Source organism: Drosophila subobscura, chromosome E (assembly GCF_008121235.1).
Source record: "Drosophila subobscura isolate 14011-0131.10 chromosome E, UCBerk_Dsub_1.0, whole genome shotgun sequence".
Lineage (NCBI taxonomy): Eukaryota > Metazoa > Arthropoda > Insecta > Diptera > Drosophilidae > Drosophila > Drosophila subobscura.
The window spans coordinates 3,781,263-3,796,785 of NC_048531.1; the positions used below are offsets into that span (position 1 = coordinate 3,781,263).

Here is a 15,523-nt window from a genome sequence, read left to right on the forward strand (position 1 = left end):
AGCACACAGCGAAATGTCAACTGCCGCGACTACTTTTCATAGTTTTCGAGTGTGTCTGCTACGGGGAGTGGTAATCTGACTTGACAGCAAAATGTACAGGGAATAACCGACAGATAGTAGTCAGATAGCTGAACTCTTTATATACTTTCATCAATGTTGAGTACATATTTAAGTGTTTATGCGTGGGTTGTTTGCCTAAAAATACATAGACATACAGACTAGGTTCATTTAAAATTTAAATAGATAATTGATATTTTTCTTTGCTTTATCTTACCTATAAATTATATGAACCACAAATAGATAGAAGAATAACACAAAAAAGTTACTTCTCCTTACCCCAGATGGGACTCGAACCCACAATCCCCGGCTTAGGAGGCCGATGCCTTATCCATTAGGCCACTGGGGCGTATCGTAGCAGCGGGCAAATGTCCGTTGTGACTTGCGCGTATTCTTCTGGCAGCATCAACCACACAAAAATAGTAGAACATTCTGTCAAGCGAAACAGTTGGATAAATAATAGAAGTGTTTTTCAATGAAGAAACGAATCGAGTAAACAATATCTGCCGTTATATTGGGGTTATATTTGTTCTTATTGTTATTTAGAACATTTATAATTGAATCTACAAAATATTAACTACTTATGTATTATATTTTTATATTGTATTGTATTATGTTAATTCTAAATGGTTTATTGTTTTAAATTCAACAGATACATTTCTTTAAAATACATTACTTATTTATTTTACAGGAAAGAATACTCGGAAGAACGCATTTTCTACCCTCGAAAATACACACCAAACACTCAACAGCTGCGTAAATAAGCAAGCAGACGGCCGTACAGCGTACACACACTTAAACATACTCACTCACCCTCGCATATGTACACACATATAGAAGCTGCTTTGCTTTCTGCGCGCATGTTCCGCTGGTAGTTTGTATACGCATTCAGCCACTAATTTTGATGTGCCCCAGTGGCCTAATGGATAAGGCATCGGCCTCCTAAGCCGGGGATTGTGGGTTCGAGTCCCATCTGGGGTAAGGAGAAGTAAACTTTTTATGATTATTTGTTATTTTATTTGCTTTTTTATTTTTCACTAAATATATTATTTATCAGATAAAAATATCACTAGAACATACGAAAAGCATAACAGATAAGTTCAAAAATCCATTATTCGAAGAGAATGTGGCAGCTTTGCTTCGTTTTAAAGTGGCAGGTTTTAGGCCCATTTGTTATATGCAAATTGGCATTACATAATCTGTAACATGGACAGCACAGCAACTGTCTGCGGTGTCTGCTGCCTGTCTATGGGACTATTGATTTTCTACTTTGTATTTTGTTTCGGCTAGTCTCGGGGTAAACGGCGCATTTATTTATTACAACTACATTAAACCGAAAATGTCACGACATTAATTCCGCAAATGCGATTAATAAACGTCAGCATAATGTCATTGTTTGCAAATGCCCCAAGACGCTGACGCTGTTGTTGCTGTTGCTGTTGCTGTTGTTGCCGTTGGTGTTGCTCTTTGGGGCAACCATTATGCACAAGCCATTGACCACAAGTCAAGCAAAGTCAAGTCAAGTCTAGGACAGACAGCAAACATGATTTACACCCATCCATTGTCTCAGACATTACACTGGGAGTCCGGGCGTTGTCCCGGCAAAGAATGAGATCAGAATTGAAGCTGTGCAAGGTGTCTGCATACCGAATTGTGCGTACAGGTCGGTTCTCGGGGTTTTGGGGTCTGTGGTCTGGCCATCTGGAACATGGCACACTAATGAGCGACCGAATGGAAATTAAAAACTTGCAAATTGAAAAAGAGCGGCAGCAGCCGCGCTGTATTTCGGTTGGAGGGGCGTGCCCCGGCCCGGAGTGGCATGTGCCCCGAGGCAACTGCTGCGAAGAAAACCTTGAAATGTCGCTCACTCACACACACACACATACACACACACAGCAATGAAAAGCCAACGCAGTGCAAAAGTTTTCCAGGCCACAAATCGCTTTGGCAGCCGGGCGCATGCAAAAGCCAATCTTGATTACAATCAGTATCAGAGAGCGAAGCAGAGTCCGTCCAACGATTCAATGGGAGATGCCTGTGGAACTAAGGTGGAGGTGGCGAGGAGGAGTCTGAGGCAGGGCTGTGCCCATCAGGCCTCATGTTTGCATGTTGCCGGGCGATAAAGATCAAATGAGAAATGAATGTCGCCGACGCAGCCTCCAATCTGCAATGGGTGGCGGGCTCCGTTGCATGCTGCGTGTACATATTGGACGCGGTGCACAGTGACAAGATTTGTGTATGCCTCCAGCTGCAAACGAGAGCAATTTCTGGCCAGCAATTAACACAAGTCGTATGGCTGAATGATTCTCTAAATGTACATTCATTTTGCCAACTTCTAAGCCACAAACATCGAAAGCGGAGCCTGTAAACATTTCAGCAGAAGATTCCCACCCATTCCATGGGTTATTCAAGATGAAATTTGCTTAACTTAAATCAATTTCTAATGCAGTTTTTGCCAAAGATTTCTCCCTTTCGATTTCCACTGCGAATCGATTTTCCATGATTACCTCAGAAATTATATTTTCCATCAAACTGAATTTTGCACGGGCTGAGCTGAGCGAGAGCGGCTGGCCAAAACCAGTTCGTTGCCAGTTTTGTGTGTTGGTAGACAACGTAACGTGTTCGCTTGATGTACCTACAACTAATTGACAGCTTCCAGTTCTGGCCACCTACCTACCGCCTCCTTCCTCCACCGCTGCTCCTTCGTCCCGCACTAACTTTTTCGGTAAAGCCGTTAACAGAATTTCGTGATATGTCACGCGTCCGGCAAAGTTGCAGGCAGCCAGATAGCAAACCGAAAACCTGCCCACATCTTCAGGTCCGCCTCAATTATCTTGCGGGCAGGGGCAGGAGCGGGGAGACCAGAGACCGTAAATTATTTTGCTTGGCTGTGCAAATTAATTTCAACTAACTGACAGACTAGTCGAGTCCGGCCTGGCAGACTTGTGGAACACAGCATTTCGATTGGTTATGTATATTTTATGACTGAGTGAAGCACACACCCCGCCCGTCCCGCCCGACCCACTTGCCACCACTGTTGATCCGCTCGATCCGCTCGGGGCTACAGCTGCAGACTCCATGAGGCTGTCTTGGCCCCGCCAAATTTGGCTATCAATTTGGCCAATTCTTTCGTTGGCCAGCCAGCCAGCCAGCCGTTCTCCTGTGGCAGTGACATTTTCGCTTGCCTGTCGCGTGCCTCAGCCGTAGCCACAGCCGCAATTAGCGATTGGCCCACAAAGCATTTACAATGGGGGGCACATGAATATGTATTTGGGAATGTGGGTTAACCGCTAAAACCGCGCCCCACTGGCCCTGCCCCACCGCAGTTGAACTATGACATGGCCATGATGCAGATATTGGCATAAATCAAAGCAAACACAGTTCATTGTATCGTCAGAAGATGCGCCAGGAAGAAGACTCGAACGAGAAGTAGGTTTGGCTTTCACGCCGCCTCGACTGGGGCACACCTGAACTATGGAAACATTCAACGTCTCTGCTAACTGCCATAAAACAATGGAGACAGACCAGAGACCCCGCTCTCTCATTCCCACACACACACAGCAAAAAGAGCCGCGCGAATTAAAGTTAATCGAATGCCTTTGACCTTTTCACACACACAAACACAAACACATGGGCTGCCCTTCTCCTGAGTGCTCCAACAAATGCATTGCACTGCATTCGATTTGCAATTTCAGATAAAACAGAGCCAGAGCCAGAGCCCCAGACCCCAGAACGTTTGGCATTCGTCCAAAAAGTGTTGATGGGAAGTGGAGTGCACCCTGTGATGTGTCTATTAAATGGGCAGAGCGACATCTAATGGGGGGGGAAGTGGAGTGTCGATGGATTCATCATTTATCGATTGTGGTACTCCCAAGGTACATACAGAGTTGCCTCTGGTCAGAGTAACTCCCCTTTGTATCATACCCTCAATGAGAGCCCATACCCTGCCCTGAGAATATTCCCGCCTGCAAATGTTATGTGAACTGAAAATTAACCTTAATTAAATTTGTCATATCTCAGTTGTATAATCGGAAAAAATGCTCTCTGTTCTCTGGCTGTGAGTGTGTGTGGGCCAGTGATTGCGGTTGCCGCTAATGTCACCGACAACATGACAACAAAAAAGTGTTCAAGCCCACAAACAGCACACAGCAAAAAATCAAAGAAAAAAGACAAGATCTATGTTAAAACACAGACGATTAGAATCGTTTTAGCCGACTAAAACACACCTAATTGCTGGACACGCCGTCATCCGGCGGCTAATTGAAAGGCCGCCTCCTCCGCCCGCCCCCGAACGCCGCTCATTCTTTTACCAGATTCTTTTTTTTCTGTTTTTTTTTCAAGGTTCGCTTTGACTAATTTCTGTGAGTGCTCGCACAAACCGCCTTTCTAGATTACTTGATTTTTATTTTTATTATTTCCGTCGCTGTGCAAAATAATTTCAGCTTGTATTTACCTGTCTTTGGGGTGTGGCCATGCCGCCACGACCTGCATTCGCTGAACATGCAACACGCGGACTATAAATACTGACAGTCCAACATTTTTATGGGAATTAAATGGATTGTTTAATTGAAGTTGACTTTTTGAACTTGAAAGCTGCACAAGAGATATCAAAGGCAGGAAGCAAAACAAATATTAAATGAGAAATAAAAGCCAGGATCTCTGTTCGGTGTTTGTAGCTAAAAGAAATATTGAAAAATAATAGAAAACATCGTTTGTTGTATCGTATTTGTACCACAAACTATCGCTGACTCTCTCACAGAACTACATTTCGCAAGAGCCACCCAAAAATATGTATGGAACAAAGGCCAAGCGCCAAGCCTCTGGAAGAGGCAAAACAAATGCAATCAGCTGAAGCCGCTTCCTCCAGATCTCTCGTGGACTGTGGGTGGAGGGAAAGCTAGCAAGTTGCAGTTGGGCAGGCTGGGTGCCAAAGTTTGTGGCATAAACTTTTAATGAGTTCTTTTTATTTGCGATTTGCATGGCCACGCCCCCCATTTGTCACACAAATGAAATCTGCTGGAGCGAAATTGCATTAAGTTGCGTCCCCTGCCCGCCACCCCTCCGATGACATTGCCTACTTTGGAGCCAAAGTTTCGGTCAAAGAGTCCTCTGCCGTTCGTGCCCGTCCTCGTTCCCATCTCAGCGACATTCTCAGCTCAATGATGGGAGAAAAACAAAAATTACGAAATAAAATAAATAAATATGCCTGAGCGGCAAAAACTTTTAAATTGAAAATGCGCTTTGAATATTTCAGCATTTTGCGTTTTCGCATTTCCCGATCCTGCTTTGTCTCCTCCTTCAGGCTCCTCCTCACTACCGCCCCGGCGCCATCTTGTGCGCCATTGCACTTGCTGCTGCTAACTGTACTTGTGCTCATCTTTGTCTCCATCCTCCATCTGCTGCTCCTCCCATCCCCCCCTTCCCCTGTAAACGTCTGCGAAAGGCGAAAATAATTTGAAATTTTAATTAAAAGTATTTGGGCAAAAGTTGCAGCACTCCAAGCCCGAGCCCAGCGGCTCTGCATTTCTATCACCAGACAAATACGACAAAATCAAAAAACACAGAAAAAGAATCAACGGCATCGGGATACGAAATTGGCAAGCGCGGGAGAGAGACAGCAAAAGGAATGGCAGGGGGGAGCGACGCGAGAAACTATTTCCGGGCCGGCACTCGATGGCATTTCAGCTTAAATTTTAATATTGCCACCCGAGGCAGAAATTGTGCACTTGAACATGCAGCGTGGATGGAATGGAGAGAGAAGAGTTTTTTTCGAGGATGTTTCAATTGTTGCGAAATGCGACAAGTGTTCCCTTCCTACTCCTATTGGAATAAAGCTTCGTTTATGCGGTTGGACAGATCACAAAGATTCCTCCCTGCCTGCCTAAGCGTGAGCTCTGACCTCGCATTAACTTGACCACTTTCATGGTGCAGCAAAACAGCAAAAATGCCACCCATTTCCTTCACTCTTTGGGTTTTTTTTCCCCTCCCAGCTGTAATTAAAGCTTAGTAGCTACAGCTAAGGGAGGGTCTGGAATCTTAGGGGGGGCAAGACAATGTTTGCCAGGCTGCTGCTGCTGCTGTAGTGCAACGAGGAAAGAAAGAAACTTTATTAATAAAAGTTTTTCCTTTGGTATTTTTGCCCAAGTATTATTAAAAACTTTCATACACGCAACGCTGCCAGCTACGACACATACAAACGAACTCACACGCACACGTGCACACACGCACACATACATAATAAGCTACTCGAACACCCACACATGCAGACGCCAACATATGTCGACGTCTGTGGAAACATTCGAGCGTTAAATTGTGAGAAGGCCCTTTTTATGCATGTGACAATATTTGTTACTCTTGTTGCTGTTCTGAATACCCTCACTGAAGAAGGTTTCATTCACCCAATGAGGTGCTTGGAGACGATGCTAGAATTTGCGTTTATTTGTTGTTTAGAGTATAAATTGTGGCTGCAAGTTAGCACAGATTTGAGTCTTTTTATATAGTTATTTAGTTGTTATATAGTTTTTGATACATTTAAATTCTTCAAGGGCATGTAATCCATCGGCTTACATATTTCTATCCCCTTGTTGCTGCTAGCTGGTTGTCTGCTTTCTGTTTTTCCTTTTATTAATTTCGTTGTCATAGCACAGTCTTCAAAGTTGTGGTGGTGGGTGTCGAATCAGCAGCTAATTTCGCGTTGTTTAGAAGCCTTCACACGTCAGTTTCTGGAGACAAATTCAAAAGCAGCTCTCTGACAGTTTTCAGGCATAATTCTAAGCAATTTTAACTTTATTTTATTGAAAATCCATCATGCATTTCATATTAAATATTTCTTTGCTGCCTTTGTGGTGTGGTTTCAGAGTTCAAATCCCTTCAACATCCAAGCACTAAGCCTCTGTGTCTCGGTCCAGCCTAAGAGTGTGTCTATGTATCGCCGCTTTGTGCAGTTCCTAGTCGTATTTCAGCTCTCAAACTATTTGCCACATTGAGTGCAGTGGCTTATTAGCATCGGAAAGAGAATATCTAATGAAGTGCGTCCCGTCCATTAACTGGAGAACGCACTGAGGTTGGGGTTGCCCTGCCCTGCCATGCCCTGCTCTTTGGGTTTAGTTCCATTAGAGGCGGAGGCTGGAAGCTCCCTCTCTCTCACCTTTGGTTGGTTTTAGTTTCAGTTTGTTTTTTTACGACACTCACTTAGCTGAACAAACTAAACAACTAATTAAAGTAAACCAAAGGCATTTACACAGAAAATACGTTGGCCAGCTGTCCAGTTGGGCGGAAGCAATGCACATTCCCATGCCAGATACATTACGATACGGATACGTGTACGTATCCCAGTGCAGATGCAGATCCTGCCCCTGCCCCTGCCCCTGCCCCACTGTGCAGCATGAATATGCAAATATGAGGGGCTATGTCATTCAGCTCATTTCCATTCTCGGTTGTACACTCTCCTGCCTGCCATTTACTTCAATTGGGTGCGTTGTTCATTAATTTGCTGACTGTGTGTAGATGAGGGGGAAAATGGCAATGATGAGAGTTGGAGCCAGAGTGCTATCACAGCTGCTGCTGCTGGCTGGCTGGATACCCGACATCGATATGGCAAACGGTTGACTTTGTTGGCTCTTAATTGATTGCAGCCATTTAGGCAGAGTTCTCTTACCATTCACATTCACATTCGTGTGAATCTTTGCACTTGGCTTTGAATTAATTAGTGAGGAGAGAGTCACACAGTCCCCAGACCCCAGAAGAGACCAAAGAGACTCTCTGGAAAAGACGAGAGACTTTCATGGAGAGACGAGTCCCATCAGAGAAATATTTGTTACATATTTGAGTAGCATTTTGCAGCATTTTCAACGTCTATATTTCTATGGGGAATTTGACCACTTTTTGTGGCAAATATTAATAACTTCTAAAGGAAACAAATGCCTCGATAGGCAAACATTTTTAACTAGAAGGTAGTTGGACTTTTACATTGAATTCCTTGTAGTCTTTTCCTTGTACAAATTTTGGAAATAATATCACCGCACGTCAGTGCAGAGACACTGCCAGGGGCTCAACTTTGTTGTAATTGAACGATTGTACAGGAATTTAGCCAATCTGCACATGTTCCTTCGAATTGTGTTAAGTTTACCGAGAAATTTTTCAAATTAATTGAAAAACGGTTCCGAAAATCTCTTACTTTTGTCTTAAAAGATCCTTAATGGTTCTCAAAACGTTACAAATTTATCCATGTTATGGGTGACATGAGAATACTCAAAATATAATATAATTTTATACTACTTCAAAGTTACAAGAAATAATTTTATTATTAACAGCGGTTGCACCTCGCCAGCTAACTGCTCTGCTAAAAAGCTGCTTACTTAACAGTGGTCAGCTCTGTTAAAATTTGGACCACATAACTTTGAAGATCAATGTTTCGGGTGCATCGCAGCTAAAAATATATTATTTCAGGTACTTTCCCCATAGTGCAGTGATTTGTACCAGTACCAATGAATTGCAACTGAAGGTTTGCGTGCTGTCTTCGAGCCTGCTATAGATAAAGCAAAGATACCTTTAAAAATCAGCAAGGGGATGCACATTAAGTGGCAGCTTTAAAACCGTTGCTGGGCTGCCGGTTGCCACACCAATTAAATGGTTATAATTTATTAAAAGCGACACATTGCCTGCGCAATTTTCCCGTTTCCCAATTTTCCTCCATTGCCATGGCAAATAGATGCTGCGATTTTCGCTCATTTTGCGGTGCAACTGAGCGTATACGCAACGCGCGAGGGCTACACCTGCGGCAGGAGGAGGTCCACCAAGGGCAGGTGTCTAGGGCACTGCCGTCGGTTGCCATAACGTTGACGCTGACGTGGCAGTGGCCTCAGCCCAAGGCCCAGCCCCAGCCAAAACCCAAACCCAAACCCAATGCAGACACCGAGACTGAGACTCAGACCGCGTCCTGGCGACGCCGCCTTCACTCCAAACAGCCGCAGGACGTGGCAGACAACGCTGCTATTTATTCCGGATTTGTCTACCTTGCCCCTTTTTTATTTATGTTTGGCAGACGCCAATTTTCATGGCGGTCTCTTCAAACCCCACAAACAGGATATGCAGCTCGACAGTGTCTGCCTCCTGCTGGTCCGCGTCTTCTGTTGAGTCGTAGAGGCCACATCCCTGCGATTTCTGCTGCGGCCATGCGGAAAATAAAAGAAAGCCAAGCCCAATGCCAATCCCAATACCCATTCCCCAGTCCCAAACCCCAAACTGTCGTCGTTTGCCGTGTGCGGGCTCACCTTTGATTGTCTTAGAGCCGCTTGGCAATGCTGGTCAGACCTCTCTCCGGCGTTGCCCAGTAATGAAATCTGCCCCAAAGCAGGCGGCAGGGGTAGGGGCAGGGATGGATGGATTGCCCGCCCGGGCAGCCCTTTGTTTGCTATCTGCACAAAACATTTTTGCTGTAAATATTTTAACTGGGAAATGCTTCTGCTGCTGCTTATCCTGGCTTTGGCTTTGTTCTCGCTTTTTTTCTTGTGGGTACAACTGGAAACGTTTCGAAATTGTTGCCACTCAAAGTGCAGGCTGCTGCTTCTCCGACTTCTCTGGCTTTCTGTCTGTCATTTGGCTAAACACTTTAAGGAAACTATTCGCTGGCCAAGAAGACTTTTGATTAAAAAACTTTCGCCAGCAAACAAATTCAATAAGCGGCGCTCCCGAAAATCAATACCCAAAATCGCCCACAGATGGCCAGACTGACTAATCTAACACAAAACACAGCCGCAGAATGGAGCTGGAGCTGGAGATGGAGATGGGACTCCAATGGAGTCTGTGTCGGTGTCGGGAGTCGGGGATTGTCAGTGGCGGGGAGGAGGAACATAAATTCAAGATGTGGCCATAAGATTTATGACGATTGCGAACGTGAACGTGGAATTTTTGGCGTCTCTCCGCAAAGAGAGAGAGAGGGAGCAAAGCGGTGCGGCGTGGCATGGTGTGCCAGCCTCTGGCCTTTGAGCTTTGCTGTGGCTAGAAGGACTGTGCCTCAAGATGGCCGGCAATTTACAGTAGGCATATAAAATACACATAAAAATTGAGACTGCTCTTCGGGCCACTTCAAGTCAGCGCAGACATGGCTGTCCGAGCGGTCCGGTCCGTTGGCCGAGCGGGCGTATACTTTACGCATTTTAAGTTTCAATTTCACAGTCGAATTTATGGCCAAGGATGCGAATGTGGCCGTGGCTGTGGCTGTAGCTGCTGCTGCGGATGCGGATGCGCCATGGCTATTTTATGGCCACTTCCGCTGACCAAAAGTCTAAGTGATTTCTGGCATAAAAGCATTACCCGCAGTCAGATAGAAATTCGCAGGCAAAACGAATAGCAGGAGGAATGTGTGTGTACATATAAATCTCTGGGCCAATCCTTGGGCTAATGAACAACAATGATGAAGCAGTGGCAAATGCTTAAATCAAATTTTTCACTCGCTTATTTATCGGATGCTGAATGAAAGCCGGGAAATATTTTTCCACTCCATTTCCATGGCCATGGCAATCAATTGTCAACGTCATCGCGCGTCTCGTTTCTTGGCCGCGCCGTGACGAAGGGCCACCATAATCCTGCTTATTATGCAAAGTAAATGTCCATGTCCCTTTTGCCTGCCCCCAGATAATCTTTTGCGATATTTCATTGTCGTCGTCGTCGTCGTCGTCGCCGAGCCTTGTAAATGCGTTAACAGCCCCACAATTCGTCTCCGTCTCCGTTTCCGTCTGAGTCCTTCTCCTTATTTGACTCCACACCCAACTTCAATTGTGAAATACTTCCGCTTCCGGTTGCCGCTTATGCACTTCCTCTGCTCATTTGTCGCCAGTTTGTATCTCGTATCTCGCGGCCATATCCTTGGACTTGTCCGCAGATTTTACAACGTTCTTGCCGCAGAGACATATTTTTCATCACATGCAAATTCCCATTTCCATTTCCATTTCGCAATTGTCCCGCAGCAACGGAGTAATTTTGCCAATTTCCATAAACTGTTTCAGTAACATTTTCCCAGTTTCCAGCTCAGATTTCTGTGTTTATGCCCCCGCTCATATCATGTGTTGATGTGTTTTTCCCCACGCTTTGATGGTCGTCGGCAGGGCCGAGCAGGATTTTGCATTTTGTTGGGTGGACTTTCCCCTTTTCTGCCTCATTTCCATACTAAATGGTTTTTCTCGAAATTGATGAAGTATCAAATTATACGGTGCGGGGCAAGGGACAGCCCAGCACTGAGATGATTCCGATTCCCATTCAGATTCAGTTTCAGATATTCTTCGGCGCATTTCGGACACGTTAGGGTCTCAGCTGTGGGCCATTACTTAGCTCCTGGGAGTGATATGATATTCCCCATTACAGTCATTGCTTTTACCCCATAAGAAATTCATTTTCGTTTTACAATTGGGGGTCCTGCTTTTGTCTTTTCCTGATGTGCTTTTCTATTTCCCCGCCAAGCAATTCATAAATTAAAATATGGTTAGCATAATTTTATACATCGAAGCTGGTGCTTCGGAATTCTTGTTAACTTTGGTTAAAATTACGAAAAAATATCCTCAGACTGCAAGTTAAATCTCATTTTCGCTATCCCATTTTCATGTTAAAAAAAAAGTACAAAACTGTTGAGACAACCCCTTGATGATCCACCGTTAAAGATGAGATTGCTTCCTGTCTCTTGCTCTATGCCAATCTGCTGCTCAGGAGTTTTCAGGTTCGGCATTGGAATGACTTCATTTAGAGCTCTCCTATCGACCGTCCAACCCACCGCCTTGCCATGCAAATTCGCAACTGATTTTGCCTCGAAATCACATTGTCATGGGGTGGCATGGAGCAGGGAGGGTAAAGAAAAACCGGCGACGTATGGAAAATGCAAAAGCGATTTAAAAACTCTAAAATTAAGCCATCATAAGGTTTAACAGCCGGCCATGGCCATCAAGCTGGAGTACAAGGTGGCAGCAGCCACAACGAAGCTCCACACAACAGTGGAAAAAAAAGAGTCAAGAAAAGGGCAGAAATGAAAGGAGTCGAAACGAAATAAGTGCAGTGCAATGTCATTAAAGGAGACAAGCGGACAATAAGGACGCGGGGGCTGGGTGGGGGAGGAAGCATCAGGGACCGGGACGAGGACCAGGACCAGGACCCGGCTATGACCAACATAAAATCACAACACCGAGCAGATAGCAGAGACATTCGAATGTGTGGATGTGCGGGATGGGGTGTCCTGGCCCGCTTATCGGACCACGTTGTGTGTCCTGCTGGGCACCCCCCTCTCTAGGTGTGTGTGTGTGTGTGCGTTACGTATACGTGTAGCTGTAATCTGTGCTTATAAAATGGCAAAGGGGCTGCTGCAGAGGGTTTTTAATTGTCTCTGCCGGATGGCTAGCCTTAAATGCTTCAGGCCGGAAACTCCTCACACACGGAATGGCCAACGACTTTGTGGGGCACACACACACAGGGTAAAAAATTTGTACAGACAAAATACTGGCGGGCACAAGCCTTTGGTCTTTTTTAATTAAAGCCCACTCGTAATATTATGTTAATGTGTGGGCGGCTGGGCAGGTCTCTTTGTGGCGCCCGACGACTGCTACGCATCTGCCTGTCAACCAATTTCTGGGCGAGATTGAAGTGCCAGCTAGGAGCAAAGTTATAAAAAGTAATTGGCTGGCAGTTGGCAGTCATTCCACCTGGTTTGGCCATTCCTCCACGTCCGAATGCAAATTGAGTGCGCTATCAGCAACTGTCCTGCTGTCCCCCTGACCCCCTGTCCTGCTGCCGCTGAACTAGGAAGCGGAAATAACAGTACTCTAACGTGTCTCACCTGTTTTGGCCCTCCCCATGCTGTAGTGTGCCCTTTTTCGGTCGCTCTCTCTCTCGATGTTTGCCCTGTGATGTCGGCAGATTTAGCGCACGTAGCACAATTTAATAATGCCGCCAATTGTCATATTTGTGCAACGTAAATGGCTTTCCATGCAACCGACCTAACTGGCCGCAGTTCGTGTAGATCTGCCACAAATTGCTGCAATTACATTTTGGGCAGCAGGCAGCAGCAACATACAGCGGGATTTCACAATTAAAAGTTACGTGCAGCGGCGTACAGGAGGGCTATAAAGATGCAGTTTTCTGATAACTGGCTGACGTGTGCGGCAGTCCTGGGAGAACGAACAAAACACACACCAAAAGGATGTGACGTTTCGTGCCACATTCTGATGAAGATAATAACGGGGAGTCGAAATTGGAGAATATTATCGATAGTTTTAGCATATGAAATAGTCAAAATATCAAATAAATGTACAAATGAATGTACATGTCATTTGTTGTCATAAAAATGTATGTTTACAGCTGCTATCAGCTGTTGTTGTAATTGGTACCTGGCCTCTGGGGTAATCAAGTGAAGTCTCGTTATGGTTGCTTGCAGCTAACAGCGAAAGAGCACAAGCGAGCGAGCCAACAGAGAACGAACCAATTCTGTGTTGTCGCTAAAGCGGCTGCTGTTAATTGCACTGTGTGGCTGCTGTTATTTGAACTGCGCGGCTAACAGCGAAAGATCACAAGAGCGCGAGCTAACAGCGATGGAATGCTGTTAGTTGCTGCTGTTAATGCAGCAGCGATCCAGCAGAGATTTATCACAAGAGCGCGAGCTAACAGTGAAAGAATCAATTCTCCAGTGTCGCTAATAGCGTCATGTTTATTCATCAGCGAGCTAACAGAGCTGCGACCCTGACACCAACTTTCGCTTTCGTTCAGTGCAAAACTACTGAAAATAATCATGTGAAACAACTTTTTGCTGATTTTTTAATTTTAACGGGTTTATACTTTATTCTGCTCTCAATTTAACTTAGTAAATCATAATTTTTAAGTTTTAATCGATCATTTAAAACCTATTTGAGTGCAGATACATGATTTCGCTTTGTTGCATTTCAAACATCCTGTAATGCTTCGCACAGCCTGCGCCCACACAAAGCGAACCACTCCCCTGGACAGTCAGTCAGTCACGCAGTCATCCAATACTCGACGATTCAATGCGTTTTTATTGTAAATAGTCATTCACGTCGCTCTCTCCTTGCCATTCAGTCAGCCCAGCCCAGCCCGCCCGTCTGTCATATCAATTGTCAATTTTAATTGCTGGCAGTTGTCATAACTCGGTTGTTAATTTTACAACTGTTTGGATCTGTCCGTGGAGCCGTTTGATAGCGCCCACGACACATTTTGTGTTGCTTTTTGTAATGTTTTTCTTCTCCTTTTTCCTTGTTTTTTTATTTTTGTTGATATTTATGGTTATATAACAGAAAATGTTGGCATGGATGCGGGGCTGCGGCTGGTGCCAGGGCTGTTTGCCTGTGGCAACCATATTCGATGACGGGACTAGCTCCTAGCTGCTTAATATGCAACTTGCAGCCATATTGAATCATCTGAGAGGCCGGCCGCCCGTGGTTTCTGTCATTAATGAGTTTGCAGCTCGAGATGGGACAGGGGCAGGGTGCGGGGTGCGGTGTGCGGTAAGAGATGGCAATCCAGATGAAGTCGCGGCCTGGTCATGCTGATAAGGTTGAGAGTCACAGAGTCACGTAGATATGATTTGAAAGAAATCATACATTAAATCGTTTGACTGGACGGCACGGCAAGGCACGTTTAATTGCGGGCCGATAAGGTGTTCCATGGAATCCTCAACGGCAAGAGCAGAGGCCGGCCAGGCCCCACCTTAAGCCGCAATTAGTCAAACGAATCTGTAGCGCCCGAACCCGAGCCCGAGCCAGAGCCCGAGCCAGAGCCCGAGCCAGAGCTAAGGAATTAATCAGAAGTGGGGACCTGGGGAGACATAGTCATCGCGACATACTTAAAATGCAAAATGCGTGCGCTAAATTACGGCGAATTCTGAGCCACAAAAGCCTAGACATTTTTCAGCAATGTAAAGAGCCTCTCTTTTGGCCGCCTCACAGAGTCAGACAGCCGAGTGCCCAGTGTCGTTGTCCAAGTAGAAGTTCCACAGCTGATGATGACTCGTTTTGGCATCGTGCTCGTTGGCGCGTCTACATTTGAATACTAATTGCATTTTGCTGCTGGCTTTATAGCCCCGCCAATCTCCAGCGGCTCCCTCTCCCTCAAGCCCCCTGTTGCGGCTTGCGGTAAAAATGATAAACAACAAAGCGCGTCATTTTGACATTTGTCTGTTTTTATGCGCCCACGTCTGCCGTCGCCACAAACCCCAAGAGTCTGGAGTCGGAGACTCACAGCTCCAGAGAGACTCCCACGATTCAGCCTCATCCTCAAGCTCCATCCAGCTGCTGCTGCTCAGGCTGCTCCTCGGTAATCGCAAATGGATATGCGGCTTAGATAATGATCGCCCAGCCATAGCCAGAGACGGGTCTTTTGTCGGTTGGCTTCTTTTGAACCTAAACGGGGCCTGTTGCTGCTTTGTGCCGCTTTTGAGTCTTCCTTTTTCCACTCTGTGCAAGTGTCAGCTTTTGCT

At 45.5% G+C, this 15,523-nt stretch overlaps 2 non-coding genes across 2 annotated transcripts; one reads left to right on the forward strand and one right to left on the reverse strand.

Moving 5' to 3' along the window:
* Positions 1 to 333: 333 nt before the first annotated feature.
* On the reverse strand, positions 334 to 406 carry Trnar-ccu. The gene has a single exon. It is a non-coding gene; the product is annotated as a tRNA-Arg (tRNA).
* Positions 407 to 965: 559 nt separating this feature from the next.
* On the forward strand, positions 966 to 1,038 carry Trnar-ccu. The gene has a single exon. It is a non-coding gene; the product is annotated as a tRNA-Arg (tRNA).
* Positions 1,039 to 15,523: the final 14,485 nt, after the last annotated feature.